We start from the raw sequence: 13,365 nt of genomic DNA, 5'->3' as shown, positions 1-13,365 counted from the left end.
CAAAATGAAAAAAAAGAAGTCTCTGGATTTAAACTGCCAATATTTGGTTTCAGGATTTGCTATCTACATTCAGAAGAGTTGAGCTGTAATTCCCCTTTCCTGTAATGTCTATTGGTGGGGTGGCATGAAAAGTCTACAGATCCCCTGAAAGCAGTGTGGGTGTGTTCCCTGTGTCTGCTCTCTGTAATAGTATGTGAAAATTAGCATTAAAAACAATACATTTTCTATATTTAAAAAACATCTGTGAGTCAGCTTGATAGAAGAATAAAAAAGATTAACAAGTGATACAGAAAACTGTAAAATACATTTATAACTCTGTAGACAAATTAGAGTAGTGGGAATGAAAAGAAATGAGGAAAACATTTTCAGCAAAAGTAAACCAGCCCATTTTAAGGAACAGCATTCAGAAGATCCATATAAACACATCTCCAGAATAACAATTCCGACTTCCCATTTTCAAATACTCGAGGTGTGAAGCTGTAAGCTTCTCACCTGTTACCAAGTTTGAAGCTCTCAGTTCACAGCATTAGTTGGAACAGAAGGAAAGATGTGCATCATCACATTGCCATGGCAATGAATCATCATAGAACTTCCAGAGTAAACAGGACTCTGCACACTATGGGTCCAACTGCTGCTGTCTAGACAGGTGTGTGTTTCCATGGATGAATACAGCATTTCAGAACACATTTTGGTTCAAAAATTGAACCCTGGCCCCATTCATTACTCTCTTTTAATGAAAACAAATTGTAGGAGAAAAACAGCCTGCCTCCAAATATAGTTTATAGTGAAAATTTCTGAGTGAAGAAGGGCAGAACTAACATATTGAACAATAAAGAGGTTTCACTCTTGATCAAGATCCCATCTCCACCTATTCCTACTATTCCTGAGTCACCAGATATTCTAGACCAAACTGTTTGTTCCACATGAAATAGAAAGGAATATCAGTAGAAATTCAATTTTAAAAAGTCATCTTTCTCTCTCTAACCATATACTTATCAAATTATGTAAATCTTTCTCTCATTCTCTGTGTGGAGAAGTAAATGGCAACCCATTCCAATATTCTTGCCTGAAGAATCCCACGGACAGAAGAGCCTGGCAGGCTACTGTCCATGGGGTCACAAGAGTCAGACACGACTTAGTGACTAAACCATCATGACCTAAAGTGGGCTTCCCTGGTGGCTCAGATTGCTAAGAATCTGCCTGTTAATGCAGGAGAATTAGGTTCTATCCTTGGAGAAGGGAACGGCAACCCACTCCAGTATTCCTGCCTGGAGAAGTCCATGGACAGAGGAGCTTGGTGGGCTAGAGTCCATGGGGTCACAAAGAGTTGGACACGATTGAGTGACTAACACTATTCTCTGTGTAGGTTGCTTCCTTTTTCTCTGTATTCAACTAAATGTATATACTTAATTATTTCTCAACCTCTGTGAATTCACTGAACATTTTCCCTGTCATTGTGTATGTAAAAGACTGGCTATTCAGTAAGCAATTATGAAAAGAGAATCACCAGTGGGTTGGGTGAAAACATATAAACAACACTTTTCTAAGTGAAGAGTTTAGATAACTCCAAACTCTGGGATTAAATGCATGTTCTGGTTCATAATTTAACACCTAATTACTCCCATTTTTATGATAATGTTATAAAGCTAGCTATTGAAAGGTAAGTAATTAGGCCCCCAAAACATGAATAGTGAAATTTTAGGAGAAAGATGAGAGAGTTGCCATATTTAAAGTAATGTAGGTACCCTTCAAGGTATGGAATGCTATGGTATCTATTTCTATCACTTCTCATTCACTCTAAATATCTAGAACTAATATATCAAGTGAATTATTGATAAGGCATAAAAATATAATATTTTCTCCAAGGATGAAGGCAGTGATGGAGTGAGGGTGGAAAAAATCATAGAACAATATTACATTGCTGTTGGTAAAGAATTGCTATGATTCCCAGCTTGATAGAAAAAGTGTATATGTGTAGACATAGAAATTGGGGGAGAAAAGAATTAGGGGATATAATAAGAAAAATATAGCCATAAGATTGAAGGAACAGCTTTCAAAAGCTTATAACAAAGAACAATTCACAATCCCATTTATGAAGAATAGTCAGAATGAAGAACAGGACTCCTCTTCCTGCTGTCACCTGAGTGTCCATGGTAAATAAGAAAGAATGAGTAAATATAAGTAAAGCCTTTAGAAAAATGCTTGTAACAGTATCAGTGCCATATGAAAGTTCAGGAATAAATCTGGAAGGAACACAGAAACTCAGAAATGGTTCCTTCCAGGAACAGAACCTGGAAGACTACACAACAGAGAGTGAAGAAAATTCAGATGTTAATGTGCTTTCTGTTCTTCCTTTTGAATTTTGTACAAGTGTGTCATTCTTGTTGTTCTTACTATAAAATTTATTTTAAAAAATGAACACCCCATAACAGTAGCATTAGACATCCACTTTATTTGGATCGTGGTCACAGGATGAGGAACTCAGACAGAGCATGTCTGTTCTATGATGGCGGGGCCTCAGCAGAGAAGACTCATGGACTGGGGCTGACTCGACATCCAGGGACTGGAATCCTCTGGGTGACTTCACTCCCAAATCTGCAGTTGAAGCTGGGTTTGGCTCCATAAGACCTCCCCATGTGGTCAGGCTTCCTTGAAGCAGGGCAGGCCCAGAGCATGCAGCTCTCTCTTCCACAGCACCTGAGGATGCTGCAAGGGAGCAACCCAAGTGTCCAGGCAGAGACTCATGGCCTTTTCTACCATAACCTTGGGCACTACACAGTGTTATTTCCAGGACATCTGTCAGTGACAAGTAAGCACCATGTCAGCTCTGGTCACACGGAGGGGGCTAGACCCCACTGCTCAATGGGAGGAATGTCCAAAAAATTGCAGGTTCTAAAATTGCCGCATGCATAGACCAGTTTTAAAAATACTCTGTCACGGGGTATCACTCCAACACACGTAGACAGGAAATATTGCCTTTTGGAATAGAGCCAAGTGCAAGGTAAATGTGGCCTGGACTCCTGCCTTCATTACACCATCCTGAGCTGTTTGACAATAAACAAAAACACTGAGGGACTCTTATAGAACAGTTATGGGATAATACAGCATAAAGTTATGGGATAATAAAGTATCTGCCTTAAATGTTGCTCTACCAAGGAGCCCTTTCCTCCATTCTTGAGTCAAGGTATGTGACTTAAATTCCCCACAGCTCCCTGCTCTTCTGTCTTTCAAAACAATGAGAAAGAGAATACTTGTAACTATTCATGGATTTGTGTGCTATGTGCATAGTGGCCACTTCCCCTTTCAGCCTTGAAGCCCTGTGAGGAAGGAGGTCAAGGCTGTTTGTTCCTACTAGCTCTTGGCTCACTTGAAGTCTGATAGGGTGATGCTGAGAATAGCACATCACTTTCTTCAGACACTAGTCGACAGACATTCCTTGCAATACTAAATCCATAAAGCTCTTGCCAGTGAAAGGCTTTCTTCTTCAAATTGGCTCCAAAACTGAAACAGCAGCACATCTGACCACGATTGAAGAGAATCCATTTACACTTTTTATACTCTCCCTTGACATGAATTTCTAAACATTTTGCTACAGGAATATCAACTTTTTTGAATTGCAAAGTTGGCCTCAAACCTGGTTGGGTGTATTGTGTGATGTAGGGGATGTGCACTCTATTTCCTCTTTCCTTTAGGTGTTGGAGAAGACTCTTGAGAGTCCCTTGGACTGCAAGGAGATCAAACCAGTCAGTCCTAAAGGAAATCAACCCTGAATATTCATTGGAAGGACTGATGCTGAAGCTGAAACTCCAATACTTTGGCCATCTGATGCAAAGAACTGACTCATTGGAAAAGACCCTGAAGCTGGGAAAGATTGAAGGTGGGCAGAGAAGGGGACGACAGAGGATGAAATGGTTGGATGGCATCACTGACTCTATGGACATGAGTTTGAGTAAACTCTGGGAGTTGGTGATGGACAGGAAGGCCTGGTGTGCTGCCTTCCATGGGGTTGCAAAGAGTAGGACATGACTGAGTGGCTGAACTAAACTTGGGAGGAGCGCACGGACCAGACTGGGGTCTTTCCATCTCAGTGTCTGAAATATACACGTGTATTTCAGGCAACAGCAAGTTCTGAAAAATCTAAGTAGGAGACTAGCCAGATGAGACCCAGTGGGGCACATTTGGAGGTGGAAATGGGAGAGTGAGTCAGAGGGAGGCCCAGCAAGAGCACTGTTTTCAGAGTTAATGTGAAGTACAATAAAACTATTGAGAAGAGGTGTCAAGGACAGAGCAATGTGGAGGGGTTAGACGAGAAAAAAATCTGAGTGGTTGGATAGGGTGAGAGAGTCGAAAGATGAGACGGTAATGAGGTTCCATGTCTCATTTTTAGATACATAGACTGAAGGAAGTCCTTAAAATAAAAGGATTAACTAGAATGGAGAAAAGAAAGTGATATTATAATTAATGTTGTGATGACCTATTACACTGAGATCTAGCTATAATTTACATGATAGTTCGTGAGTTTTCTCAGTACCATTTATCCATTAGTGCTGCTCATTTATGACTGATGAGACTATTTGAAATCACTCAAGATATTTCAAAGAGAAGGGCTTATTAAAGTGCACTGGACACCAATGTGTTGTGAGGGTTTCAGGGGTCAAGGCAAAAAGGTCATGTTAGGGTATGTTAATTGTGTGTCTAGTAGAGAACCAGAATCCATTGTCCATAGAACCCAGACACTGCTTCTTCAAGAAGGTCATTTCTAGTTTTCTTTGAAGCATGAGGCTTCTGTAGAGGGTGCACCTAGGAAGCATGCCAAGGATTCAAATTTAATCCCAGTGTCCTCCACCCTTTGAAACAAAGGTTTGAAAGGTAATTTGAAGTGGGTCACTGAATCTATCCTATTTTTCCCTCTATCTGATTCAGGCAACCTCTATGCTGATAGTTTTCCATCTTTCTGATCTAGTATGGCCCAATTTCAACTCTTATACTTCTTTCTCCAGCTCAAATCTTTACCAAGATCACCAAATTCTTATTTGACATTATCACAAAGCTGTCCACTAGGAAGCCCAGTCTTAACATTTCCAAAGCTGAAAATCTGGTCTTCTCAAATCTACTCAAATATGCTCCATCTGCATTTTTTTTCTCTCTCTGCTAATAGCAACTCCATCCTTTCTGACAGGACAGTGACCTTGGAATCATGCTGGTTGACCAGTTGTTTCACATGCCACATCCAAACTGTTGGCAAACCCCATCAGTTCTTTTATCAAAATATGCCCAGCATCATAATTCTTATCACCACCCTCTAGTCTAGTCTCAAGCCTCCTTATTTCGTGCTTGAATTATTGCAATATTCTTCTAAGTAACCCCCTTCACCAGCTCTCATTTCCCCTCCTCACCCTAGAAAGGCGATTCTCAGCACAGCCACCTCAGTGACTCCTCTATAACCTCAATCAGATCATGTCACTTTTCTCCTGAGGACCCTCCAAAGGATGGCATCTCACACAGTGTCCACTGAGGCCCTACACTGTTGAGCCCCACTTCATCAGACTCTTCTCCTATCATTCTTCTCCCTCTCACTTCACTCCTGCATAGCACATGACCCCTTTGTTTCTGCTCAGACATTCCAGGCATGTCCCCACTCTCAGGCTTTGCACATGCTGTTCCTCTGCCTGGAATTCTCTTTCCTAGATATATCTGGCTCATATTCTCATTTCTTTGTAAAAGTGTCACCTTCTCAAGAAATAAAGCCTGTTTCATGTGAAAAGCCTCCCCTTCACCCTGATCTCCTTCCCTGATTTATTTTCCTCCTAAATTGCAGTAATACTTATTGACTTATTTGTTTATTATCTGATTGAATCCCTTCAGGGGAATGAAAACTACAGAAGGTGTTGCTGTTGTTTTCACAGTTACTTCCTCAGTAAGACCATACCTGGACATCATGCATTTTTAGGAAATACATGTAGAGTTGCTGAACTGACCTTATTCTTGTTATTTTTAAGCATCACAATATACAGTTAAAACTCACTCTGCAGCCCTCACCTGTGTTCCCAAACTTTCCACCTTCTGTCTTTCCACATAAATCTCCATTCCAGGCTAGCATCAATGTCATCCTCTTGCCAAGATTGAATTTAAATGTCATGTACACAAGGAAGATTTTATCCTGCTGTCTTTCTGTTTTCAAAGTTCTTTTTTCTAGGAGTCTCTATTTTGTACAGGAGTTATTTTTTTAAAATATATTTCACCCTTTCTACTAAATTGTCATTTTCTTGAGTGTAGACCAGCTTTTTTCCTGTAATGTTTTAGTCATACAGAGCACATCATTAAAAAATCTCTTTATTTATGAGAAATTTCAAACATACACAAAGTAGAAAGAACTGCATAATGAGACCATACTACCTATTACCCATCTTCAGCAGTTATCAGTATATTACCAAATTTGTTTCACTGAGCCGCCTCCTGACTCTAAACCTCTTACTAACAGTGAATCTACACACTCCCATGGGCTTACTGATCTGTTTCCTGTAGATTAACCGGCCCTTGAGATCTAAGATCTCACATAATTGCACCTTTGCCTAAAACAAGAAATGTTGGGAAATAGACTAAATGTCTCTCAGCAAGGAACTCAGTAAGGAAATAAATAAGAATAATCTTTCAGATGCAGGGAATTGGGAAGCTGTCCAATAGGCCTTGCAATTATTTCTGGAAATTAAAAAAAAAAAATGCTTCAAAACTGCATATTAAAAGAACACAGTGAATATTGAACTTCGAATCTCCAATGACAGAACATATACTACTGAAATTACTAGGCTTTCAAGAAAGTAAAATTGTTTGGTCACCTAGGAAAAAAAGCAAGTGAGTACATTATTGACAGAAAGCAGTGTGAGCCATGAATTTGATACTCAGCAAAAGTAACTTGCAGGTATAAATTGCGCTGACCTTCAAGTCATCAAGCAAGACCTTGGATAATACACTTCCCAGGATCCTCTTCCAGAAGGAAGAAAAAAACTTCAGAGAATAAAATTCTTAGAAAGATATTGATGTAAGTACTAAAATTTTTGCATTTAAGACTCAGTGAAAGTTACATAAGAGAAGTAGTGACCTTGCTGGTGACCATTAGGGTGACTGTCTATAATAATTCAGCAAGATCTACGGGATGCTTTTCTGTTTATGGGTTTTATTTTACCTAAAATATTTTAAAAATGAGACATAGTAGATAAACTGATTTATGTAAAAACCTTCAACATTGAACATAAATCATAGATCTAATTTTAATTCTGAATCTGTACAATTCAGAAACTAATTAACTAGCACTAAATAAACTGATTTGGGAGAGGAGGAGCAATGAAGAGGATCCTGTTCCTTGGCTTGATTTAAGCTTCTGGACACTGCCAACTCAACTCCCTCTGAGACTCAGTTTGAGGTTTCCATGCTAGAATCTTCCACGTAAACACAGGTGCTGGAATCACTTGGGAGAAGGAGAGAGAAGTAGAGGAGGTGATCCCATGGTGGGAGTTTTCAGAACCCAGGAGGCCCCTCAGGCCCTGGAGAAGTGGCCATGGGGGTCAGGTTTGCAGTGCACTGAGGACATTTTGCTACTCTCTGCAGAGGATGACTGCTACCTGTTAAGTGTGTTTACAACTGTCCCAGCAAAGCAATTTAACTTGGGGATTTAGCAAAGCATCTTTCAGGTAGCTGGTCCCCAGACAGTGACACTAATGTGCAGGAGAGGAGAGGCTCTAGGACTCCAGATGAAAAGAGCAGTCCCAACCCCCTGTGACCTGTGGGGTGCAGGAGGTCTGAAGACACAGAAGTGGAAGTGATGCCCATGCTCCTATACCCCTCAGTTCAGTTCAGTCACTCAGTCGTGTCTGACTCTTTTTGACCCCGTGGACTGTAGCACACCAGGCTTCCCTGTCCATCACCAACTCCCAGAGCTTGCTCAAACTCATGTCTATCAAGTCAGTGATGCCATCCAACCATTTCATCCTCTGTCCTCCCCTTCTCCTCTTGCCTTCAATCTTTCCCAGCATCAGGGCCTTTTCCAAAGAGTCAGTTCTTTGTATCAGGTGGCCAAAGTATTGGAGCTTCAGCTTCAGCATCAGTCCTTCCAATGAATATTCAGGGTTGATTTCTTTTAGGATTGACTGGTTTGATCTCCTTGCAGTCCAAGGGACTCTTAAGAGTCTTCTCCAACACCACAGTTCAAAAGCATCAATTCTTCTGCACTCAGCTTTCTTTATAGTCCAACTCTCACATCCATACATGACTACTGGAAAAACCACAGCTTTGACCCCTATCCTCAATAAAATCCAACCATGAGATTTTCATGTTGAAATTGGACAGCCTCCTGGAGCACTTTCATTTGTTCTTTTATATCATGGGTTCGCAAAGAGTTGGACATGACTGAGCAACTGAACTGAACTGAACTGAATCTCTCTTTTTTCCTAGTACCAACACCAACTTTTGCTTGTGCCTTTAAACAATATATATATATTAAACAATATATATATATATATATATATATATATATATATATATATATATATTGCTCTAGTAATAAATTAAAGGGCTTCTCTCATAGCTCAGTTGGTAAAGAATCTGCCTGCAGTGCAGAAGACCCTGGTTCAATGCCTGAGTCTGGAAGATTCCCTGGAGAAGGGATAGGCTACCCACTAATGTAATGGTTTTAGTGTATTTCAATATTAAAAGATTACAAAAGTCACTGTTTCCTAAAATGTAATAAAATCAGATATATTTATTTTACTTAAGTAAAAAATTAGGGGATAAATAAGAGGAACACTATTCCCAAACTGCTGGAGTGTTAGTTGCAGGTGAACAGGACCAAGCACCCTGGCCACAGTAGAAGTAATACCCACTAGGCACATGTGGAGATCTTGTGGGGAGAGGAGCTGTTTACAAAACAGAGCTAAAAACAAGGACTTATAATAGCTGGGTCATGTATTTGGATCTCTATTAGTCTCTCTTTGGTGCTAAGCATTTGACCCACTGCCCCACAAACATTGTTGAATTTAATTTATAATTACCTAAAATCTTATCAATAGGTTGTGATGATTGGCTCTTTTTATCTGGGAGGGGGAAACAGTAGAAAAAAAGGGAATTAGATGGATGTCTGTGTCCAATACTCATCAGTGAAATTGTCCATTCTCTATTATCACTTTCTTGCTCTGAAGGTTGGGTCAGCAGTCTGCTTTTGAAGATTGGTTGCTTCTGGATGATCTTGGAGAACCCTCCTTTTGAAGTCTCTTAATTTGAATAGCTTTCCAACTGTGTGAAATTCTTCCCTGATGGCTCAGATGGTAAAGAAACTGCTTGCAATGTGGGAGAGACCCGGGTTCGATCCTTGGATCAGGAAGATCCCTGGAGAAGGGAATGGCTACCCACTCCAGTATTCTTGCCTGGAGAATTCCATGTACAGAGGACCCAGCCAGGCTTTTAGTCCATGGGGCCACAAAGTGTAGGAACTGACTGAATGACTAACACTCTCACTTTTACTGATTTCTTTTTTGGTTATGAAATATGAACCTGAAGATTAACTTCTAAGAGTTTCACCACTTTTTTTTTTAACAGTACCTGACAGAATGATCTCTGTTTGTTTCAAAGGCAAACCATTCAATATCATGGTAATTCAAGTCTATGCCCTGACCAGTAATGCTGAAGAAGCTGAAGCTGAACAGTTCTATCAAGACCTACAAGACCTTTTAGAACTAACACCCCAAAAAATGTCCTTTTCATTATAGAGTACTGAAATGCAACAATAGGAAGTCAAGAAACACCTGAAGTAACAGACAAATTTGGCTGTGTAATATAGAATGAAGCAGGGCAAAAGCTGATAGAGTTTTGCCAAGAGAACACACTGGTCATAGCAAACACCCTCTTCCAACAACACAAGAGAAGACTCCACACATGGACATCACCAGATGGTCAACACTGAAATCAGACTGATTATATTCTTTGCAGCCAAAGATGGAGAAGCTTTATACAGTCAGCAAAAACAAGACTGGGAGTTGACTGTGGCTCGGATCATGAACTCCTTATTGCCAAATTCAGACTTAAACTGAAGAAAGTAGGGAAAACCACTAGACCATTCAGGTATGACCTAAATCAAATCCCTTTTGACTATACAGTGGAAGTGAGAAATAGATTTAAGGGACTAGTCTGATAAACAGAGTTCCTGATGAACAGAGGACATGGACAGAGGTTCATGATATTGTACAGGAGACAGGGATCAAGACCATCTCCAAGAAAAAGAAATGCAAAAAAGCAAAATGGCGCTCTGAAGAGGCCTTTCAAATAGCTGTGAAAAGAAGAGAAGTAAAAAGCAAAGGAGAAAAGGAAAGATATATCCATTTGAATGCAGAATTCCAAAGAATAGCAAGAGGAGATAAGAAAGCCTTCCTCAGTGATCAGTCCAAAGAAATAGAGGAAAAGACTAGAATGGGAAAGACTAGAGATCTCTTCAAGAATTTACAGATACCAAGGGAAGATTTCATGCAAAGATGGACTCAATAAAGGACAGAAATGGTAGGGACCTGACAGAAGCAGAAGAGATTAAGAGGAGGCAGCAAGAATACACAGAAGAACTGCACAAAAAAGATCTTCACGACCCAGACAATCATGATGGTGTGATCACTCACCTAGAGCCAGACATCCTGGAATGCTAAGTCAAGTGGGTCTTAGGAAGCATCACTATGAACAAAGCTAGTGGAGGTTATGGAATTCTAGTTGAGCTATTTCAAATTATAAAAGATGTGCTTTGAAAGTGCTGCACTCAATATACCAGCAAATTTGGAAAACTCAGCAGTGGCCACAGGACTGGAAAAGGTCAATTTTCATTCCAAACCTGAAAAAAGGCCATGCCAAAGAATGCTCAAACTACCACACAATTGCACTCATGTCACACGCTAGTAAATTGATGCTCAAAATTCTCCAAGCCAGGCTTCAGCAATACATGAACTATGAACTTCCATACGTTCAAGCTGGTTTTAGAAAAGGCAGAGGAACCAGAGATCAAATTGCCAACATCTGCTGGATCATCAAAAAAGAAAAAGAGTTCCAGAAAAACATCTACTTCTGCTTTATTGACTATGCCAAAGCCTTTGACTGTGTGGATCACAATAAACTGTGGAAAATTCTGCAAGAGAAGGGAATACCAGACCACCTGACCTGCCTCTTGAGAAACCTGTATGCAGGTCAGGAAGCAACAGTTAGAACTGGATATGGAACAACAGACTGGTTCCAACTAGGAAAAGGAGTACTCCAAGGCTGTATATTGTCACCCTGCTTATTTAACTTATATGCAGAGTACATCATGAGAAACACTGGGCTAGAGGAAGCACAAGTTGGAATCAAGATTGCTGGGAGAAATACCAATAACCTCAGATATGCAGTTGACACCACCCTTATGGCAGAAAGTGAAGAAGAACTAAAGAGCCTCTTGATGAAAGTGAAAGAGGAGAGTGACAAAGTTGGCTTAAAACTCAACATTCACAAAACTAAGATCATGGTATCTGGTCCCATCACTTTATGGCAAATAGATGGGGAAACAGTGGAAACAGTGGCTGACTTTATTTTTTTTGAGTTCCAAAATCACTGCAGATGGTGACTGCATGAAATTAAAAGACGCTTACTCCTTGGAAGGAAAGTTATGACAATCAAGACAGTATATTAAAAAGCAAAGACATTACTTTGCCAACAAAGGTCTGTCTAGTCAAGTCTATGGTTTTTCCAGTAGTCATATATGGATGTGAGTGTTGGATTGTAAAGAAAGTTGAGCACCGAAGAATTGATGGTTTTGAACTGTGGTGTTGGATAAGACTGTTGAGAGTCCCTTGAACTGCAAGGAGATTCAACCAGTCCATCCTAAAGAAGATCAGTCCTGGTTGTTCATTGGAAGGACTGGTGTTGAAGCTGAAAGTCCAATACTTTTACCACTTCATGGGAAGTGACTCATTGGAAAAGACCCTGATGCTGGCAAAAATGAGGGCAGGAGGAGAAAGGGACGACAGAGGATGAGATGGTTGGATGGCATCACTGACTCAATGGACATGAGTTTGGGTAGGCTCTGGGAGTTGATGATGGACAGGGAGACTTGGTGTGCTGCAGTTCACGGGGTCGCAAAGAGTCAGACACGACTGAGCGACTGAACTGAACCGAACTGATAAGGCCTCTTTCGATGAGGTTTAAGTGCAGTTTTTCTTGGATGTTTTTCCCAGTAGACAAAATCTGTTGAAAATCCTGAAGAGGCTTTTAAAGAGATGTTGAGGAAAGACAGTTTTAACTTGTGGGTGAAAGGATTGGGTATATAGTACAAGAGTCCTTTGCAATATTTTGGTATCTATATGCAGTAGGGGTCTTCTAGTTATTAATTTATAGACAGAGAACCAATGTATTCCTGAGGGAATTGACTGTATGGCCATAAATGCTAGTGTTTTGTGAGGAGAGAGCAAATAACCCAAGATGGTGTGTTCAGGCTTTCTCTCCCCACTTTTTGTAAATAAGACTGTGTAACAGCTGAGATCCTGTATAGCATTGCACATGCGCTTCATGAGGTACTCACGTGGTCATGAGCTACTTGGTGCTATACACACATTTGAGCTCTACCCAAGAAAGCAGGGGCGTTACTGCTGCCTCACGGCTGTGTCCATGGGGTCAGCCATGAGAAGAGAGAACTGTGGTATGGCTGCTGCGCTAGCCTGGAGAGAATACTGTTATGGCCACTGTGCCAACCAGGAGAGGGGTTGTGTTGTTAGGTTATGCTATGGCTGCTGCTACGGCTGCTCCATCAAAGGAGAGAATAAATGTGTCTGCAGTTCCTATGGCTCCTCCTATCTCCTTCCAGCCACTTAGCTTGTGCCTTGCCTATTCTGGGTTCAGGGAACAGTGCGGACAGTGTGACACAGGGAGACAATTAGCGTCATGAACAGGATAGGCAAGACATGTGTATTCACACCAAGAGAGCTCAAAGGTTTCTGAAAGTTTTGATAGTTTTAAGGATGAGAGTGTTTTGCTCTCTTCTGCTAGGTTATGACTTAAATAATGAACAGTGTCTGGCAAAATTGTAATTTCTTTTGAAACATTATGCTCCTTTTTTCTTTTAGCTAAAGTTGAGAACAAGTAAATGGAATCCTTCCTACAGGCTTTTGTTCTCTGAACAAAGTAGGAGATAATTTACATATTGTGTCAGAACTGAATTACAAGAGAAATTTAGACTTTTTTTTAAGTCTTGATGGAGCACTTGGGAAAAGTGGAGGGGGTTCAGTAAACTTCCAGGGGCATGATTGTCCAGGTTTACTATTTTCCTATCCAAGTGAAGGCAAAAGTATTGACCCTCCTGATCTGGAGGCA

At 40.5% G+C, this 13,365-nt stretch overlaps 1 long non-coding RNA gene across 1 annotated transcript in view; it reads left to right on the top strand.

Annotated features, from left to right (window-relative positions):
- The first annotated feature begins 575 nt into the window (after nt 1–575).
- Nucleotides 576–13,365, top strand: part of LOC145544598 (uncharacterized) — a 104,742-nt gene continuing 91,952 nt past the window's right edge. Inside the window, exons 1-4 of the long non-coding RNA XR_014081483.1 lie at nt 576–646; nt 3,693–3,877; nt 6,920–7,039; nt 9,192–9,317. This is a non-coding gene — a long non-coding RNA (uncharacterized LOC145544598). The remainder of the gene's footprint in view (nt 647–3,692; nt 3,878–6,919; nt 7,040–9,191; nt 9,318–13,365) is intronic.

Source organism: Giraffa tippelskirchi, chromosome 4, assembly GCF_054371585.1.
Source record: "Giraffa tippelskirchi isolate mGirTip1 chromosome 4, T2T-mGirTip1v1.2.pri, whole genome shotgun sequence".
In the NCBI taxonomy this organism is placed as follows: domain Eukaryota; kingdom Metazoa; phylum Chordata; class Mammalia; order Artiodactyla; family Giraffidae; genus Giraffa; species Giraffa tippelskirchi.
Note: the sequence above shows the minus strand (reverse complement) of the source record. Positions and strands in the feature narration are given on the sequence as shown.